General features: G+C 38.7%; 1 long non-coding RNA gene across 1 annotated transcript; it reads right to left on the reverse strand.

The window, feature by feature from the left end:
- Positions 1-17,182: 17,182 nt before the first annotated feature.
- On the reverse strand, positions 17,183-20,565 carry LOC306869411. Its single transcript, XR_013784174.1, has 5 exons — positions 19,999-20,565; positions 19,289-19,343; positions 18,611-18,753; positions 18,163-18,534; positions 17,183-17,494 (listed from the first exon to the last, which is right to left on the reverse strand). It is a non-coding gene; the product is annotated as an uncharacterized lncRNA (long non-coding RNA).
- Between the last annotated feature and the right edge of the window lie 926 nt (positions 20,566-21,491).

The raw sequence follows: 21,491 nt of genomic DNA on the forward strand, positions 1-21,491 counted from the left end.
CTGAGTTCAGTTCACTTTTGCCTGCAGATTTTGAATGGAAAGATATGCTGATTTACATTGATTTAAATGCATGTACATCACAAAATTCTGCACATCCACCAACCCCTGTGTATATTTTTAAAATATAGTTTGACCTTCAGTTTCCAAATAGACTGCAGTACTTTAAATGGGACCTATTATGCAAAAATCACTTTTATAAGCTGTTTGAACACAGTTGTGTGGCCGCAGTGTGTGAAAACAACCAGCCTATAATGTTAAAATTCCACCAACTCATTTTTGTATAAAACCAATAAATCATAAACAGTCTCTCAGAATGAGAGTTTTCAGATTCTCCCTCTGTTCACGTCACCGAGGGGGAAAAGTCCCGCCCACTTATGACATACTCTGCCCTATTAGCATAAACACAGCCCTGAGTGAGAAGCTGAGGTCCGCTATTATTGGAGTTATATACTAGGGATGGACGATACCTCTTATTTTATTTTCGATCCAATACCGATATTTTCAAGCCCAGTATTGTCGATACCGATACCTCTAAACTAAACTGATCTTTTAAATTATTAAAAGTATATAATCAGTAATTATACTCACTTAATATTAGATTTTAAAGCAGTGTTTTTTAACATTTCATAGGCCTTTTTTTGTTTACACTGTCAGAAATAAAATATACTATAATAGTATTTTAGCCCTTTACAGGGGCAGTAACCTGAAAGGTGCAACTATACCCCTAAAAGGGAGCATATTAGTACCATAGTATGCATGCTTTAAGGGTAGATAAGTTATAAAAGTGCACCTTTGAGGGAACCTCATGAACCATAAACATGGTACTAAAATGTATTATTATTACCATGGTAAATTTGTGGTTACTGCAGTTTTACTACAAATACAGTGGTAAACTGTGGTTACTGTAATAAAACCAAGGTTAATTTTTGTAAAAGGCTGCCAGGCTGTTGTACCTAAAGGTGAAACTTTAGTATATTTTTTTCTGACAGATTTACTAACATCAATTACAGAACATAACACAATCCAAAACTTTTAACAACCAGTTTAAATAAATTTACTTGCACAAACTTAAAATAAATATTACATGTAATATTTATTTTAAGTCTTATTACATGAGTCTTATTTTTTTTAAATAAGACTCATGATTACTAAGGCTGCATTTATTTGAACAAAAATACAGTAAAAACTGCAATATTGTGAAATATAACAATTAAAAATAACTATTTTCTATGTTAATATATTTTAAAATGTAATTTAAAATGCATCTGTGATCAAAGCTGAATTTTCAGCATCATTACTCCAGTCTTAAATGTCACATAATCCTTCAGAAATAATTCTAATATAATTTGCTGCTCAGGAATCATTTCTGATTATTATTGCTGCTTCATATTTGTGTGGAAACCGTGATGCATTTTTCAGAATTCATTTTATATATAGTAACAGTGTTATGTAATGTAATGTAATAATGTGGCAATGGTTTCTTAAGATCTACTTATGCTTCTGATGCTTTTGGGAAACGCAGCTATATTTGAACAAGCACTGTGACTGAAGCATGCGTCAGCAGCGAACGTCGTCTGTGATTGATTGGTTCTGTGTTCCGATGAGCAGGAGAAATAGTTCTATCCAACACAATTATTCGCTAATATAGTCTATTTTTCCACTTAGAAGCTTATTTTATGCACTGAATTTCTTGATAAATATAAAAAATGCACTTTAGCATCGATATATTTTTATGTGAGGATCGATCCTTTCGATACAACATCAGTATCGAAAGTATTGATACTTAAGGATCGCTTGAAGTTGTCGAGCTCATAATCAGAAGTGGGACTTATAAAGTTTGTGATAGCATGAGACCAGCAATGTTGTTATTTTTATCCCGCCGTGCTCCCCATCTGTGTAATTCATAAACGCAAATTTATTATGCACAGTATAATCAGATGACTTACTTTGAAATCGAGTAGTTTTCTGTAAAGATAACAGGCTTGTATTAATAGTGGAATGTTTATTTGCAAAGGCTAGCACTGCTAATGCCTGAGCTTGAGCTCTTGAAGCTCCGCCCTCTTCTCTGGGAGCAACAGCTCACTCGCATTTAAAGCAACATACTCAAATACAGAGCGTTTTGGCTCATACCATAAAAGTGGCAATTTTAATAAGCTATAAAAATTTATCTGTGGGGTATTTTGAGCTAAATCTTCACATATACGCTCTGGGGACATCAGAAGCTTATTTTACATCTTGTAAAAAGGGCCATAATAGGTCCCCTGTAAACATCTTTTACCATATATAATTCCACAGCATTTTGCATATACAGTGCCCTCCAAAAGTATTGGAACAGTAAGGCCAATTCCTTTATTTTTGCTGTAGACTGTAAACATTTGGGTTTGAATATGAGATGAGAGATTAACATTTCAGCTTTTATTTACAGGTATTTTCATCTGGATCTGATACACAACTTAGAAGATAGCACCTTTTGTTTGAACCCACCCATTTTTCATGTTACCAAAAGTATTGGAACATGTGACTGACAGGTGTGTTTTGTTACCTTGGTGTGTCGTATTAATTGATTAGTCAAACAATAAATAGCACTGAATGTCTGCGCTCAGTTTCAGATCTGTGCAGACTGCATTTATAGTTAGTTAGACGTGTAACCAACATGAAAACCAGAGAGGTGACTATGGGTGAAAAATGAGCAATTGTGAAGCTGAGAGAAGATGAAAAATCTATCAAACCATTGCACAAACACTGGCAATAGCAGGTACAACCATTTGAAATCTCCTGAGGAAGAAAGAAACCACTGGTGTATTAAGTAACACCTCAGACGGGTAGATCAAGGAAAACATCTGCAGTTGATGACAGAAACATTGTGACAGCTGTAAAGAAAGACCCTAAAACAACTGTTAGTGACATCATCAACAACCTCCAGAGGGCAGGAGTGAAGGCATCACAATCTACTGTTCTACATGAGCAAAAGTACAGAGGCTACACCAGAAGATGCAAACCACTCATTAGCAAGAAGAATAGGAGACGAGCCTCAAAAATTCTGGGACAAGGTTTTATGGACCAAAGTGATGGAAAGGCTAAAGTTTGGAGAAAGAAAGGATCTGCTCATGATCCCAAACATACAAGCTCATCTGAAACACAGAGTACACAGGTGTACATTATAGTACACATTACACAAGTAATGTAATGGCTTGGGCTTTCATCGCTTCTTCTGGGACAGGCTCATTAATCTTCATTAATGATGTAACACATGATGGCAGCAGCAAAATTAACTGTATAAATATTTTGACTGACAGAAAGATGCAACCAAACTGATTGGGAGATCCTTCATCATGCAGCAAGATAATGACCCAAAACATAGTGCCAAAACAACAAAGGAGTTCATCAGGGGCAAGAAGTGGAAGGTTTTAGACTGGCCAAGTCAATCTCCACACTTAAACCCTGTAGAGTATGCATTTTACCTGCTAAAGAAGAGACTGAAGCGAGTAACCCCCCAAAACTGAAAGAGGCTGCGGTGAAAGTCTGGAAAAGAATCACAAAAGAAGAATGCAAAAGTTTGGTGATGTCAATGGGTCACAGGCTTGATGCAGTTATTGAAAGCAAAGGATTTGCAACTAAATATTAAGTCTTTTACACTTCAATCTGTGTTAATTCTATCTGTTCCAATACTTTTGGTAACATGAAAAATTGGTGGGTTCAAACAAAAGGTGCTATCTTCTAAGTTATGTATCAGATCCAGATGAAAATACCTGTAAATAAAAGCTGAAATGTTAATCTCATATTCATCTTTTGATGTCAAACCCAAATGTCTTCAGTCTACAGCAAAAATAAAGGAACTGGCCTTACTGTTCCAGTACTTTTGGAGGGCACTGTATGTAACATCATTGTAAAAAAAAGGACCATCATTTCCTTGTGTGTCCAATGGGAAGTGTGGTGACCAGTCAGTGTTGCCAGATTGGATGGACGATTTCCAGCCCAAAAGCTCACAAAAACCCGCCCAAAAACCGCCAAAAACTTTAACTGTCAAAAATAATGTGATAGAATGTAAATCAAGGTTGAAAAGAGCCATTTTTTACTTCTTATAATGAAATAATGATGACAAAATAATAAAAATATAATGCTAGATAAATTTCCCATGGATCAAATCGGGGCAAATACATTAAAGAGAACTACCAAATATGATTAAAATACTGTATGCAAGTAGAAACGGCAATCAAGAAATTAACCGATACCCTCAAAAACACATGCATTATTTTCAATGTCAACAGTCAGAATTTAAATGCAAAAAAGTGCCCAATATAAGTGATCAGAATAAGCAACATAATTATAGGTATTTCACACTTGTTCATGCACACACCATGACAGTCAAAACTGTGTCAATCTGTATGATAATCCGAAAATAATTTTTTTTAACAACAACAATGCTCTTACTTTCGTGTTGCTCTATAATTTCACACAGAACTAAGTCTTTCATGAAGTTCATACTGAACATAATATAGAATTTTGCATAGTCAAAACTAACAAGTCCAGCATCTTTTTTTGTTTGTTTGTTTATTGATTTTTTCCAGGAACAGTAGCCCAAAACAAAAAGCAGCTGTACAAATCCAGAATCCACCCCACCCCCCGGCAGACCCCCCAAAATATAATAAAACAAATAAATAAGCAAAATAAAATAAAATAAACAACAATAATAAAAATAAATTAATATTAATAGATAAATAAATAACAATAAAATAATTTTTACAAAGATTTTAGAAAAGATGACACAACATCAAAAGCCGAATGCCACAAATCCACAGCCTTCACACTAGATCCATGTATACAAGAAGTTGAGAGTTCCATCGAGATAATGTTCAAAAGATACACAGTCCAGGTTCGTCTGTCCATTGTGTGAGTAGGATACCAACAGTTGACTAGCAATGTTTTGCTGCTGTGAGAGCAACTAACAGTAAACATCTTTGTTGGACGGACAAGGTGAAGTCCCACAAGTCAATCATAAAAAAATGGCATGGAGTCAAATATCTCCAGGGACGTGCACAGGAATTTTGAGGGGCAGTTGCTCTTGCCCCCCCCCCCAAAAAAAAAACCTCACGGGCTATATGAAGGACTGAGAATAACAGGGTCTTTATTAAAATATATATACACAAAGAAGTAAAACACTGAAATACAGCACTCAATCACCTAAACTACTACTAATAATAACACAGAAAAACATGACTTGAGTCATGAAAATCCCTACATCAATATCCCTATCAATATCCTATCAAGTCATTATGTTCTGCTCAGGCAAGATCTTTGAAATGACCTCTAAAATAGCCTATGTTTTTTTAGATTACAATTATTTAGCATGCAGCTCTTTAACCCTATACTTTCTAGCATGGTCCTCTCATCTCATATTTGGTGATCATCACTTAGGCCTACCTGCCCTATGTGCCTTCTCCCGGTCCACATTTTCCTCACATAGTCTGGAGGCTTGTGACTGCTCCTCCTCATCTTAAATGCAATGTAATTATTAAACATTGCCATTAGTAGGCTAAAATATGAGTCTGATTAATTAATCAATTGTGACCCTGGACCACAACATTTTTTAATTGAGATTTATACATCATCTGAAAGCTGAATACATAATATTTCCATTGATGTATGGTTTGTTAGGATAGGACAATATTTGGCCGAGATATAACTATTTGAAAATCTGGAATCTGAGGGTACAGAAAAATCGGAATATTGAGAAAATCGCCTTTAAAGTTGTCCATTTCTATTGGCGATAGTGCTGCATCCATTCACAAAAAATAAATGTTTTATATATTTAAGGTAGGAAATTTACTAAATATCTTCATGAAACATGATCTTTACTTAATACCCAGATAGCATACATATCCGGGCCTCATCTGGGCCAACTATGGCACATGTGGCTCAGTTCTGGCAGCGGCAAAGGTTATATGGGCCGTCTCTGGCCCATACACATCAAGCCGGTTTTAGTGTGAGTCGTGGCTTGCTGTGTGTGGGCCAGATCTGGCCCGTGTGCAACAAACCGGCTTTAGTTTGAGTCGTGGCTTGCTGTGTGTGGGCCAGATCTGGCCCGTGTGCAACAAACCGGCTTTAGTTTGAGTCGTGGCTTGCTGTGTGTGGGCCAGATCTGGCCCGTGTGCAACAAACCGGCTTTAGTTTGAGTCGTGGCTTGCTGTGTGTGGGCCAGATCTGGCCCGTGTGCAACAAACCGGCTTTAGTTTGAGTCGTGGCTTGCTGTGTGTGGGCCAGATCTGGCCCGTGTGCAACAAACCGGCTTTAGTTTGAGTCGTGGCTTGCTGTGTGTGGGCCAGATCTGGCCCGTGTGCAACAAACCAGTTTTAGGATTGTTGTGTGTGGGTCAGATATGATATTTAGTATGATATTAATTCATAGTTATTAAGTTTTAAAATGTAAAGGAAGAAGGCTGACTTTTGTTCTTTTCCCTTTGTTTGTCTTAGATCTGATAAAGAATCATTGGATTAAGTCATCCTTTCTTTTTCATAATCCGACAGATTTGTCTGTATAATTAAGATACTATTCTGTTCTTTAACTTCTTCCCATAAATCCCATGACTTTCTTCTGTTATGTAACTACAACATTGAAAAATTACCAGCAATATTATCTGATTTTCACAGGCAATCCCTCTTGGCACGATATTATTTGAGTCTTTGATATTCAAGCACAACTCACCTCATAAATATTTTATTTGGAATAACTGTAATATTTTATACATGTGTGTGCGTGTGTGTGTGTGTGTATATATATATATATATATATATATATATATATATATATATATATATATATATATATATATATATAATATTACAGTTATTCCAAATAAAATATTTATGAGGTGAGTTGTGATTTTTATTTTATTTTTATTTGTTTTAGTTCTGTTGTTGTCTGTTATTATCTGTATATTTTTGTAAGCATAAAAAAATAAAATAAAATAAAAATCCCTCTTCGGAGCATCAAAAAGTGGTCTCACAAAATGGCGATTTTACCCATCAACCACCGCGGCGCTAGAGCCGCAAAGCTCTATTAACCAATCACAGCAGTTTCATTATTATTAATAATTGAATGCCAGGATAATTTAACAAAGTATGCTGGGTGATGATATAAATTTTATATATGTATAAATATTAAAATATATAAACTTTGCTGCCAGACTCGCGTGCAAAGCCCGCGAAACAATAGGTAGCGAAAACGGAAGTCTGGCCAGTCAGAGCCAGCGCGTGCAGCCGTGCACACATCTTGACTGTCTACTCCCTGCTGAGAGGAATAACTTGAGTTTTCTGGAGGTAAGTACTTTAATTAATCGATATACTTCACAAATTATAACTACAATTATCAATGACGTTTAAAAACAGACGTTTAAAAACATGAACTAAGTAAATTATACAATCTATTAACAGAGGCAAACAACCTGTTGCTGTTAAATCTGTTATGTCACTTGTGCGTGCGCATGTCTGTCATGTTAACGTTTGGCCCTACTTATTAAAGATAATTAAAATAAAGTATTTAAAAAACTATGAATATCCTCACAGATTCGAAAGGGAACTGAATTCGTTAAACATAAGTTACTCCTGAAGCGCGGCCACTTCTCAGACAGCGCGTGAACACTACTCAAGCAGGACGGACACTCTCTGTGACCAGGCACCATGCGTGCTGACCAGTTAGGGTAGAACAACCTATGAGAAATGGGACAGGAGGGGAGACAGTGGACACAATGGAGGGAGAGAAACACACACACACACACTTTTTTTTTTTTTTTTTTTTTTTTTAATTACAAGTAATATCAATCAGCAGCTAGGTTGTTTTGATTAAGTAATAATAACTCAAAGTTTACTGAATGTGTGTATATATATATATATATAAAATTAATTCTGTTCAGTCATGTTTCTTATTTTTCTCCATTTTGCTTTTGTGTCAACAGCAGCTATATGACCCCCAAAAGCTCTTTTAAGAGCTCTTTCAACCATTAAGCATCTTTATCCATGTAAGTATATTTTTGAGACACTTCAGTTAGTATTTGGGCTTATATTCTTTAAAGCTACATCATCAGCCATGTCTTAACAGCTTGAGATGTTTCCCTTATTTGCACTTTATCTTAGCTGTCCATGTTAATGTTTATTTATCTGCCTTTACCAGTTCAAAATTGTGACTAATTGAAAATTATCTGAAAAGATGAGAAACATGGGCATAATTAATACAGTTTCTTGTGTTACCATAATATTTTGCTAGTCAATAAATTAAAATCCATGATTTTTTTTACCACAATTTGATTAATCAATTCATTTCTTTGACTACTGCACGTCTATAAATACAGACCTAGGTAATAGTTGATATTACAGTAGTTACTCAGTCTTATTTTACCCATTTTTCTTGTCTCCTGTCCAATTTCTCCCTCTTGTTTTCCTGTACAGGTACCAGCAGAGCAGGGAATTACTCTCAACCACTGGCCAGAGAGGACGCAGAGACTATGAATTGTGAGTATTTGAAGAAAATACAGGACATGTACTAGTCCAGTCATTTTATGAAAAAAGGTAGGACAAATTGCAACAGAAGCAAATTCAACTGATTTTTGTATCCTGAATATGTCCTGAGTAAGGGAAAAAAAGCCCAGAAGAATCCCTTTAGGGGAAAGTTTAGAAAGACCCAAATATAGCCTATTCATGATTTTTCTAATGATTAGGGTAACATTTTTAACCTGTATATCACCATGAGAATTACTGAGTTGATTACTTGCATCAAGACAAACAAAAAAATTCTAAGTTTTTTTTAAAATGTTGTTAACATGGGCAAACGGTGCATAATCTAATTATGTATGTGCTAATTTGCATAAATACCACAACAGATCTAAACATTGGGTATAGCCAAGTGAAAATGTCTTGTTGGCATATAACAGTAAAAGACTTGATGTTAAGGTCTGAATGGAACCTGTTTAGGCTACCCATGAGCAGTAATACATAGATGGAAGTACTTTAAACCAGCCTTTATTACTTATTATTGCAGAGATGGGGTTTGGGGATGGGTCTGTGGGACTGTTTCTGGGACATGAGTCTGAGGGAACAGGAGAGAAGGGGTAAGGAGAATGCAGAAGACAAAGGAAGGTAAAATAAAAAGTGAACCCCCAGAAACAGTCCCACGGACCCAGCCCCAAACCCCATCTCTGCAATAATAATTAATAAAGGCTGGTTTAAAGTACTACTTCCTTTATGTATAATCCCAAATGGGATTCTTCGGGGCTTTTTTTTTTTGTTTTTTTTTTACTCAGGATATATTGAGGATACAAAATTAGTTGAGTTTGCTTCTGTTGCAATTCGTCCTAGGTTGACCCCCATTTTGGCTTAAAATGACTGGATTATAATGTTTTATAGCTGTGTCTGAAACCGTTCACTCATTTACACTCAGAGAGTCTCGACAATCGACTACTGTGGACTTCGACCGAAAACAGGAAGTAAATACAGGTATGTGCGCTGGCTACAAATTTACAAAAACAATTTGCTCAATGTTAAAATTGACCGGAGTTCTCCTTTAATATCTAATGTTAGCCAAATTCAGGGGTGACATTTATTTATGGCTTGTTTTGATGCCATCAGGGCGCCAAAAACAAATCCACAGCAACCAAAGGAGGACATCAACACCATTGAAACAGACATCAGTAACCCGTAAATTTACGATAAAACCTTTTCTTCCCATTTTACCCATATACAGTCAGGTCCATAAATATTGGGACATCAACACAATTCGAATCTTTTTGGCTCCTATACACCACCACAATGGATTTGAAATGAAACGAACAAGATGTGCTTTAACTGCAGACTTTCAGCTTTAATTTGAGGGTATTTACATCCAAATCAGGTGAACGGTGTAGGAATTACAACAGTTTGTATATGTGCCTCCCACTTTTTAAGGGACCAAAAGTAATGGGACAGATTAACTATCATAAATCAAACTTTCACTTTTTAATACTTGGTTGCAAATCCTTTGCAGTCAATTACAGCCTGAAGTCTGGAACGCATAGACATCACCAGACGCTGGGTTTCATCCCTGGTGATGCTCTGCCAGGCCTCTACTGCAACCGTCTTCAGTTCCTGCTTGTTCTTGGGGCATTTTCCCTTCAGTTTTGTCTTCAGCAAGTGAAATGCATGCTCAATCGGATTCAGGTCAGGTGATTGACTTGGCCATTGCATAACATTCCACTTCTTCCCCTTAAAAAACTCTTTGGTTGCTTTCGCAGTATGCTTTGGGTCATTGTCCATCTGCACTGTGAAGCGCCATCCAGTGAGTTCTGAAGCATTTGGCTGAATATGAGCAGATAATATTGCCCGAAACACTTCAGAATTCATCCTGCTGCTTTTGTCAGCAGTCACATCATCAATAAATACAAGAGAACCAGTTCCACTGGCGGCCATACATGCCCACGCCATGACACTACCACCACCACGCTTCACTGATGAGGTGGTATGCTTTGGATCATGAGCAGTTCCTTTCCTTCTCCATACTCTTCTCTTCCCATCACTCTGGTACAAGTTTATCTTAGTTTCATCCGTCCAAAGAATGCTTTTCCAGAACTGGTCAGGCTTTTTTAGATGCTTTTTGGCAAAGTCTAATCTGGCCTTTCTATTCTTGATGCTTATGAATGGTTTGCACCTTGTGGTGAACCCTCTGTATTTGCTCTTGTGAAGTCTTCTCTTGATTGTAGACTTTGACAATGACACGCCTACCTCCTCCTACCTCCTGTCCTTCACTTGGCTGGATGTTGTGAATGGGTTTTTCTTTACCATGGAGAGGATCCTGCGATCATCTACCACTGTTGTCTTCCGTGGACGTCCAGGCCTTTTTATGTTGCTGAGCTCACCAGTGCATTCTTTTTTCTCAGAATGTACCAAACGGTTGATTTGGCCACTCCTAATATTAATGCTATCTCTCGGATGGATTTATTTTGTTTTTGAAGCCTAATGATGGTCTGTTTGACTTGCATGGAGTGCTCCTTTGAAAGCATGATGTAGGTTCACAGCAATAGATTCCAAATGCAAATGCTACACTTAGAATCAACTCCAGACCTTTTACCTGCTTAATTGATGAAGAAATAACGAAGAAATAGCCCACACCTGTCCATGAAATCGCTTTTGATTCAATTGTCCAATTACTTTTGGTCCCTTGAAAAAGGGGGGGTGGCTCTCTCAAGAGCTGTAATTCCTAAACCCATCCTCCAATTTGGATGTAAATACCCTCAAATTAAACCTGAGAGTGTGCACTTTCAGCCCATATCCATTAAATAACTATAGCTTGAATATGTTTTGGTAAATACCTGAAAAAAGAAAAATTGTGCCTGTGTCCCAATATTTATGGACCTGACTGTAACGTGCTAAAATCTACTGCTAAACTTTGGCCTTTCCCACTAACTAGCCTTGACAGCAAGGAATCGCACCTCACACTTTAGACATGGAGAGGCAGAAGTCTTAAAGGATTAGTTCACTTTAAAAAAAAACTTTTGCTGATAATTTACTCACCCCCATGTCATCCAAGATGTCCATGTCTTTCTTTCTTCAGTCGAAAAGAAATTAAGGTTTTTGATGAAAAATTTCTCCATAAAATGGACTTCATTGGGACCCAAACGGTTCAAGGTCCAAATGACAGTTTCAGTGCAGCTTCAAAGGGCTTTAAACGATACCAGACGATGAATAAGGGTCTTATCTAGCGAAACGATCGGTTATTTCAAAAATAAATAAATAAAGTTTAAGTTTTATAAGCACAAATGCTCGCCTTGCTCTGTACTGTGATGCGCGTTCGTGACGTCACGTAATACGCAATTACGTGGAAAAGGTCACGGTTGACTTAGGCGGAAGTACCGAGTCAGTGTTTACAAATGTGCGGAAGGAGGACCATATACACATATTCAAATGTCTTTGTGTCAGTTTATCGTTTAAAATGCCCATTTGTGCGTATCCTGGGTGTTTTAATATTAAAAAGCCTACTGACTCGGTACTTCCGCCTACCTCAACCGTGACCTTTTCCACGTAATTGCGTATTACGTGACGTCACGAACGCGCATCACAGTACAGAGCAAGGCGAGCATTTGTGCTTATAAAACTTAAACTTTATTTATTTTTGAAATGACGATCATTTCGCTAGATAAGACCTGATTTGCTTAAGTCAAAATGTGGATGGTCATAGTTAGCACTAACCAATGAGATTGATGGTTGCGAATAAGTTCCTCCTACTGCTGAAGGAACTGAAATGAATGTAAATTAGCTAATGATTTTCTCACCCTCAAGTCATCCTAGGTGTATATGACATTATTCCTTCAGACAAATACAATGTTATATAAAAAAAATGTCCTGGCTCTTCCAAGCTTTATAATGGCAGTGAATGGCTGTATATTTTCCAAGGCCTGTCTGCTGGAAGCTATTTATTTTTCTTATACGAACACATCGCTTCGCTTCAAAGAGCCTTTATTAACCTCCCCAGAGCTGTGTGGAGCACTTTTATGATGGATGGACGCACTTTTATGCACTTCAAAACAGAAACGGCTATTCTACTATCCTTTTATAGGCTAAATAATTTCAAGTGAACTGTTATATTGACCGGTAAAAGCCCACCCCATTTTTGAACATTCTAATCAAGTATGAAGTTTGCTTGTTCCTTTATTTGTCCATATATTTATTTTTACAGATAAACACGTTAGCCTTGAGGGGAGGCACAACAGTTAAGGAAAGTGTATGGCGGATTCTCAACTTCCTTTTATCAAATGACATGGCCCGGCAAATTAATTGGAGGGGAATCAATGGAAAAGCGGCATTCAAAGACACCTCTCTGAAAACTGTAATTAATGGTATGGCTTTCTGAACTTAACTACTGTGTTTTATTTGTGTTTGGTGTCAGCTAAAAAACAATTCCCTATAAATGTTAGATTTTATAATAAATAATAATAATTAGCTTATTTACTGTTGGTCATATGTGTCATTGTAGCTGCAGTCAGAAGAAACCGTTTGACTTCCACTGCAACAGACCAGGAAGTAGAAAACTGGATAAAGAGATGGCTGCAGCTTTCCGCAGATAGGGATGGAGGCCGTCGGGCAAGACAAAAAAATTGACTGTTTCTTGGTTCTGACACTTGCCTGTTCTGCCTGTTCAACGGACTGCCCTTTTGCCTTGCTCTGTTTTTGAACTATAGATCTGATTCTCCACTTGTTTATTAAATTCTCCTGGTTCTGACACTGGCTCGCCCTGCCTGTTCAACGGACTGCTCTTTTGCCTTGCTCTGTTTTTTAACTATAGATCTGATTCTCCACTTGCTTTATTAAATTCTCCTGGTTCTGAGTGGCACTTGCTTGACCTTGTTCATAATATGTAGAACTTGTTCCTAATATGTAGACCTTGGTCTAATGTTTTCTTTGGACAGTCCTCCCCTTCTGGACCTCTGCCTGTTTAATTGTATATATTTATATAATGTATTTATTATGTTTATTGTTTCCTGTTTTTTTTATTTTTTATAAATATTTGTTTTCTTTGGACTACCTTCTGGTTTCTTGCAATCCCCCCTTCTGGACCCTGCCTGTTTTATTGTATATATTTATATAATGTATTTATTATGTTTATTGTTTCCTGTTTTTGATTTTTATTTATAAATATTTGTTTTCTTTGTACTACCTTCTGGTTTCTGGCAGTCCTCCCCTTCTGGACCCCGCCTGTTTTATTGTTTCCTGTTTTTGATTACTATTTATAAATTTAAATGTATTCATGAAATATTTATATTTATTAAATCACTTTTGACTGATTATTTGAGTATTTTCTTAATATAATAATGATTAGATCTGGGCCAGATGTGGCCCATGTCATTTGAGATTTGGCCCAGCTGTGGCCCATGCCATTTCTGAGATCTGGCCCGGTTGTGGCCCATGCCATTTCTGAGATCTGGCCCGGTTGTGGCCCATGCCATTTCTGAGATGTGGCCCACGTCTGGCCCGGTTTTGGCTGACTTCTAGCTGCCACACTCAGGTTGAGTCATCGCCGTCATTCCATGCGGTATGTGGGCCAGAAGAATTTGGAAGATGTGGGCCACAACTGGGCCAGATGTCATTTGCTATCTGGGTACCCAGATAGCAAAATTGCTGTGGCCCAGATCCGGCCCACACTTGACACTTTCATCTGGCCCACATACCGTATGGAATGATGGCACTTGGGCGGTCCGCTCCTGTTTGCCAGATTTGGGCCACAATTAAGCCATAGCAATGCCGCATGTCAGCCGTAAACAAAACAAATGAAGCAGAACTGGCCCACATCTGGCCCAGACACCAAAATTGCTGTGGCCCAGATCCGGCCCACACTTGACGTTTTCATCTGGCCCACATACCGCGTGGAATGATGGCACTTGGGCGGTCCGCTCCTGTTTGCCAGATTTGGGCCACAATTAAGCCATAGCAATGCCGCATGTCAGCCGTAAAAAAAAACAAATGAAGCAGAACTGGCCCACATCTGGCCCAGACACCAAAATTGCTGTGGCCCAGATCCGGCCCACACTTGACACTTTCATCTGGCCCACATACCGTATGGAATGATGGCACTTGGGCGGTCCGCTCCTGTTTGCCAGAATTGGGCCACAATTAAGCCATAGCAATGCCGCATGTCAGCCGTAAAAAAAACAAATGAAGCAGAACTGGCCCACATCTGGCCCAGACACCAAAACTGCTGTGGCCCAGATCCGGCCCACACTTGACGTTTTCATCTGGCCCACATACCGCGTGGAATGATGGCACTTGGGCGGTCCGCTCCTGTTTGCCAGATTTGGGCCACAATTAAGCCATAGCAATGCCGCATGTCAGCCGTAAAAAAAACAAATGAAGCAGAACTGGCCCACATCTGGCCCAGACACCAAAATTGCTGTGGCCCAGATCCGGCCCACACTTGACACTTTCATCTGGCCCACATACCGCGTGGAATGATGGCACTTGGGCGGTCCGCTCCTGTTTGCCAGATTTGGGCCACAATTAAGCCATAGCAATGCCGCATGTCAGCCGTAAAAAAAACAAATGAAGCAGAACTGGCCCACATCTGGCCCAGACACCAAAATTGCTGTGGCCCAGATCCGACCCACACTTGACGTTTTCATCTGGCCCACATACCGCGTGGAATGATGGCACTTGGGCGGTCCGCTCCTGTTTGCCAGATTTGGGCCACAATTAAGCCATAGCAATGCCGCATGTCAGCCGTAAAAAAAAAACAAATGAAGCAGAACTGGCCAAGTGTGGGCCGGATCTGGGCCACAGCAATTTTGGTGTCTGGGCCAGTTCTGCTTTATTTGTTTTTTTTTTTTATGGCTGACATGCGGCTTTGCTATGGCTTAATTGTGGCCCAAATCTGGCAAACAGGAGCGGACCGCCCAAGTGCCATCATTCCACGCGGTATGTGGGCCAGATGAAAGTGTCAAGTGTGGGCCAGATCTGGGCCACAGCAATTTTGGTGTCTGGGCCAGATGTGGGCCAGTTCTGCTTCATTTGTTTTGTTTACGGCTGACATGCGGCATTGCTATGGCTTAATTGTGGCCCAAATCTGGCAATCAGGAGCGGACCGCCCAAGTGCCATCATTCCACGCGGTATGTGGGCCAGATGAAAACGTCAAGTGTGGGCCAGATCTGGGCCACAGCAATTTTGGTGTCTGGGCCAGATGTGGGCCAGTTCTGCTTCATTTGTTTTGTTTACGGCTGACATGCGGCATTGCTATGGCTTAATTGTGGCCCAAATCTGGCAAACAGGAGCGGACCGCCCAAGTGCCATCATTCCACGCGGTATGTGGGCCAGATGAAAATGTGAAGTGTGGGCCGGATCTGGGCCACAGCAATTTTGGTGTCTGGGCCAGATGTGGGCCAGTTCTGCTTCATTTGTTTTGTTTATGGCTGACATGCGGCATTGCTTTGGCCTAATTGTGGCCCAAATCTGGCAAACAGGAGCGGACCGCCCAAGTGCCATCATTCCACGCGGTATGTGGGCCAGATGAAAATGTCAAGTGTGGGCCAGATCTGGGCCACAGCAATTTTGGTGTCTGGGCCAGATGTGGGCCAGTTCTGCTTCATTTGTTTTGTTTACGGCTGACATGCGGCATTGCTATGGCTTAATTGTGGCCCAAATCTGGCAAACAGGAGCGGACCGCCCAAGTGCCATCATTCCACGCGGTATGTGGGCCAGATGAAAACATAAAGTGTGGGCCGGATCTGGGCCACAGCAATTTTGGTGTCTGGGCCAGATGTGGGTCAGTTCTGCTTCATTTGTTTTGTTTATGGCTGACATGCGGCATTGCTTTGGCCTAATTGTGGCCCAAATCTGGCAAACAGGAGCGGACCGCCCAAGTGCCATCATTCCACGCGGTATGTGGGCCAGATGAAAACGTAAAGTGTGGGCCGGATCTGGGCCACAGCAATTTTGGTGTCTGGGCCAGATGTGGGCCAGTTCTGCTTCATTTGTTTTGTTTATGGCTGACATGCGGCATTGCTTTGGCCTAATTGTGGCCCAAATCTGGCAAACAGGAGCGGACCGCCCAAGTGCCATCATTCCACGCGGTATGTGGGCCAGATGAAAACGTAAAGTGTGGGCCGGATCTGGGCCACAGCAATTTTGGTGTCTGGGCCAGATGTGGGCCAGTTCTGCTTCATTTGTTTTGTTTATGGCTGACATGCGGCATTGCTTTGGCCTAATTGTGGCCCAAATCTGGCAAACAGGAGCGGACCGCCCAAGTGCCATCATTCCACGCGGTATGTGGGCCAGATGAACATTATGGCACTTAAGGCAGTCCACTCCTGTTTGCCAGATTTGGGCCACAATTAAGCCATAGCAATGCCACATGTAACCCAACAACAAACCAAATAAACCACACCTGGCCACAGTTGATTTTTATACAAACCCTGGTCTTTCCCAACATTCCTCATGCAGCATGGAATGGTGGCACTTTTGCAATGCACTCCTGTTTGCCAGATCTGCTCCACATGTAGGCCAGTTGTTCAGCCACATGTTAGCCAAGAATTACATAAATAAACCATAACTGTGTGTTTTTGTGTGTGCATGCTGTGCCATATCATTGACACTAAGAGATATAAACTAAAGAGAAATTTAAAAATGCCCCCTTTTTATGTTAAGAGAAGTTACAACAGATGATTTAAACACGTTTCTGAAAACATTTGCATTATTTATTAATATTGTCAAAGAACAACCAAGTGCAAGTTTCCATTTTCAAAACTGGAAAGCAATCTAAAAAAAAAAAAATAGCAATAATAATAAAAACACAAATTATGTGCATATAAAGCATCTTAGAACTAAACAAAAAACAAAACAAAACATGTTTCCAGTTGGTCATCCAAAAAAAAACAGACAACGCAGAAGTAAACACACTAGAAGACATTGGCAAATGGAGCCATCCAAAATTAAAGAATTTGACCACCTTGGCTGGGCCCATCTGCGTCATCATGGCAATCTTGCAAGCCTTTATTGGATACACACAAAAACAAAGTACACTGTTGAATGCTGATTTTACAATAGTGTTTTAATAGCAATAGCACATTAATACTGAATGGGGAAAAAATGGACTGGAACTACCAGTGCATTAAACAGTTTGGTAACTCTAAGGCCTTAATTGTTAACATTAATTAATGTATTAACTAGTATTAACTAACATGAACTGCATTATTTATTAAGCTTTTTTAATGTTACAGTCATTCACTGTTTGTTCATGTTAGTTCAACCATAAGTTTATCAAGCGACGAGAATACTTTTTGTGCGCAAAAAAACAAACAAAAATAACGACTTTATTCCACTATTCATTTTCGGCTGCTTGTTGTTTTTGTTTTATCGAGTCAGGCAGAGTACATCAAAATGATTATCTGTGATCATTTCATTTACAATAACTGCTTTGGGTGCGAGTGATCTAATATTTAGGAGCCCAAGCTTTAAAAATAGTTTTTGTTCGTTTATTTTGCGTTTTTCTGGTTTAATCACGGTCAGATTTTTTCTAGATCCTGCATTAAATTTATATTTAGACCTCGCTATTCGGGGAACAGATACAGTCTGTATAGATTGGACAACGCAAGTACTTCTATCTTTTAAGTGGGTAGAACAAAAGTCCTCATGGCAGTTATTTGAGAATTGGCTTACTAGTCAGATGGAGCGTAGCGTCCTGGAGATGTTGTCCGACAGGAGTTCCACTCCGACTCTGCTGGGGTGCAGGCCATCAGCACGGAAAAGCCTAGGACGCTCCCAGAAAAGATTCCAATTATTAACAAAGAGCAGTTTCTGTTCTTTATACCATGACAATAACCATTCGTTTAAAGCAAACAGTCTACTGAACCTTTCGTTTCCTTGTCGATACGTGGGAAGCAGTCCTAACACGATGATCGTCGCCGCGGGCGATGTGCTGCGTACCGTCTCGATCAGGCTCCTGTAGTCCCTCTTCAGTGTCTCCATCTGCCGCAGCTTGATGTCGTTTGCCCCCGCGTGCAGCACGACAGCACCGATGTTCTCGTTGCCCTTCAGGATCGCGGGTAAACATTCGCAGAAACATTGAGAACACGAGCACCGGGGAAACAGTGAGTGTGCGCTCTACCTTCAGCTGACGTAGCACGGACGTGCCGGACGATGGAGCCTCCGACGATCACAGCATCGCGTTCCGTCTCGCGGAGGGGGGTGAAGCGGTTTCGGGTGGAGATGAAGGACATCTGGGAAGATCGCATTCTGGGTGCACAGGGTCTGTGCAGAGAAACACACGGAGTAGAGGTAGACTAACAAATCTAACATCAGATTCAATCTCTTTTAGTAGTGACACAATGTCATCATGGTCAGAGTTTGAGGCCGAACAAGTAATAATGTTAGTCGAACGATTTTGGAAAATAATCTAAATGTGTTTTTTATTTAAAAATGAATTTTTTTACTTTTTTTTTTTTTTACTAATAATGCGATTTAATATACTAGTTGTTTAAGCTCTTTATCTTCTGTATTATTCAACAAAGACAAGCAATAAATCATTGTATAATATGGCTGGGAACTGGGAATCTTTAGTCACCTCATGATCATGATTGAGTCACCTCAAAAAATTTTTTGGATGGAATTACATACTGTATGTATTTATAAGAACTGTTTAAAAATAATAATTACACTTTAAAGTTTTAAGTTTTACACTTTAAATTACACTTTTAAATTGTAGCTTATATAAACGAACAAAACAAAAAAAATATTCCTTGATACTTTTTTATTTTGTACCACATGAAATGTATCAGCAGCTTACCTTAATGGTGACAGTGAACTCTAAACTGTAGCATTTTATTTCCACCAGCAGTTTTCTGTAGCAAATCACATTGACATGTGTTATTAAGGTGAAAAACATCCTGACTCAAAACATTAAATGAAAAAAAAAAAAAAAAAAGCAGGCAAACTAATTTTAAAATTACTAGGGTATACTAAAAATGTGAAATACATAGAGTAATAATACCTGAACCAACTTGCTCAATAATATCTATTAGGCTATTGTTACTTTGTAATCATCTCATAAAAGCTATTATTTTAAGAAAAAGCATGTAGTAATTTGTGCATTATTGCTAGTTAACGAAAAATGCTGTCACAAAGTAATAAAACTAGTGCAGTTACTGCAGTATTACTGTATGCCCAATGTATAAACATGAATGAAAAATTACACTATAGGCTATTATATATACATTTTTCATTGTTGTGCCAAAATAAGACAAGAGTTAAATACTTTCACCGTGCAGAACTGACTGAAGATTGGCAAGATCGGAGCAACATGAGCAAATCTAAATGTATTGGCGCGCCGTTCAATCGATACTTGTTCATTTCGCATTCGATAACCATAATAGATCTAGCTTAGAGCTATAAACTGCCAAAATAATGTTACTTCGAAATTAGAAGTTATTCCATTAACTCATACAACATGGATATAACGAAGCAATCGCTAAGAAAATATAAATGTATCGATCTTACCTTGATTGTTTGTTTGCAGTATTCGTCCTCCCTCCAACTGACAATCCTCTGACCTTTTGGTTTCGAGCGCCTTTTTCGCGCCTTACGGCTGTTTAAATTTAAAGGGCCGAATCAGTTTGATTTTTTTTTTCAAAGACAACTTCAAATGCAGTAAATATTTTGTTATTAACAAAATAGAGATCGTATCTCTAATAAATAAGTAAGCTGAAGCAAAAAAATTTGACATTTTTTTCATGAATGCAGGGGGCTGAAAAAGTTAATTATCAAAATAATAATATTTTCTCACAAGAGCTTTGTCGTTCATTTAATCGTATTTCATCAATTATAATGTCAATTAAAATTATATATTTTTTATCTTTAAGAAAGATTATGTATAGCCTAAAAATGACAGTTGTATAAATGTAAATTATATTAAGCCAGAAATGTGGGCGTGAGACACACGCAATTCAACCAGTTCACACGCTGTGTATTTCTCACGCTGAAAAGGCAATGCCAACCGGGGGCGATTTCGGATACAGCCAAAGTGAAGTTTCCTGCTGCCAGCACGTATAGGCAACATAGATGCGCGAACAAAGTTGACGGAACATTCTCGGCCACTGTACGTTCGTTACTAGGCAACCAACAACATCGCGCGAACACACGTCCTGATGGAGATAGGTTTGAACAAAACCAAAACTAGAAACAGGTTGGCTCTGGACGGAACACTGTCATCCATTATGACAGTGAAAATGTCTGGGAGCCCCCTACCCCTGTTATCAAGGCATCAAAATGTGCAACAAACACTTACAACACAAAACACATTTCATAAGATGGAGTGTGTACTCTTGAGCAATTTGTTATATTTTTGTAATTTGTGTATATTTGTCATTTTGAAATATAACATTAAAGAGTATTTTTGATGTGATGAATTGCTCTGTCATTTATCAGATTTACCAATTGTTACAATTTCAATTTGTGCTGGTTAATTATGAACAATGGGTAAAATTGGGGCTCCATTAGGGCTCCTCCCCTAACCGCATCAAGATTTTGATAAAACTTGAGAACCCTGAATGTAATAAAATTAAATGTTTATTTATTTATTTAAAATATGTTTATTTCATTTTTTTAATATTTTTTTAATATATTTTCAATATTTGAATATTTTAATTGGATTATTTTTAAATATTTGAATATTTTAAGGGGGTTTCAAATATTACCCTTTGTGGGGTCACTTGAGACACATAGGAACAGTGAATCACAACCTTTTTGACTTCAATGTCTCCTTATAGTCCTCTTCTCCACAACAAATCCAGTACATTTGTTATAAAAATAGCCAAATAATAAGAAATATCTTGATTGACTAAATTGTCATAATTTTAACTCATCTTGAGGCCTCATTGGAAGTTTATCCGTGTCTGCTTTAGAAGTTAGGCCTATATGACACTGCTAGCAAGATAAGCAAGGTTTCACCGAGTAGGCTACAACATGTTCCTGGCTCAACATCTTTATTGATC

The sequence above is a fragment of the Barbus barbus genome (assembly GCF_936440315.1).
Source record: "Barbus barbus genome assembly, chromosome: 5".
In the NCBI taxonomy this organism is placed as follows: domain Eukaryota; kingdom Metazoa; phylum Chordata; class Actinopteri; order Cypriniformes; family Cyprinidae; genus Barbus; species Barbus barbus.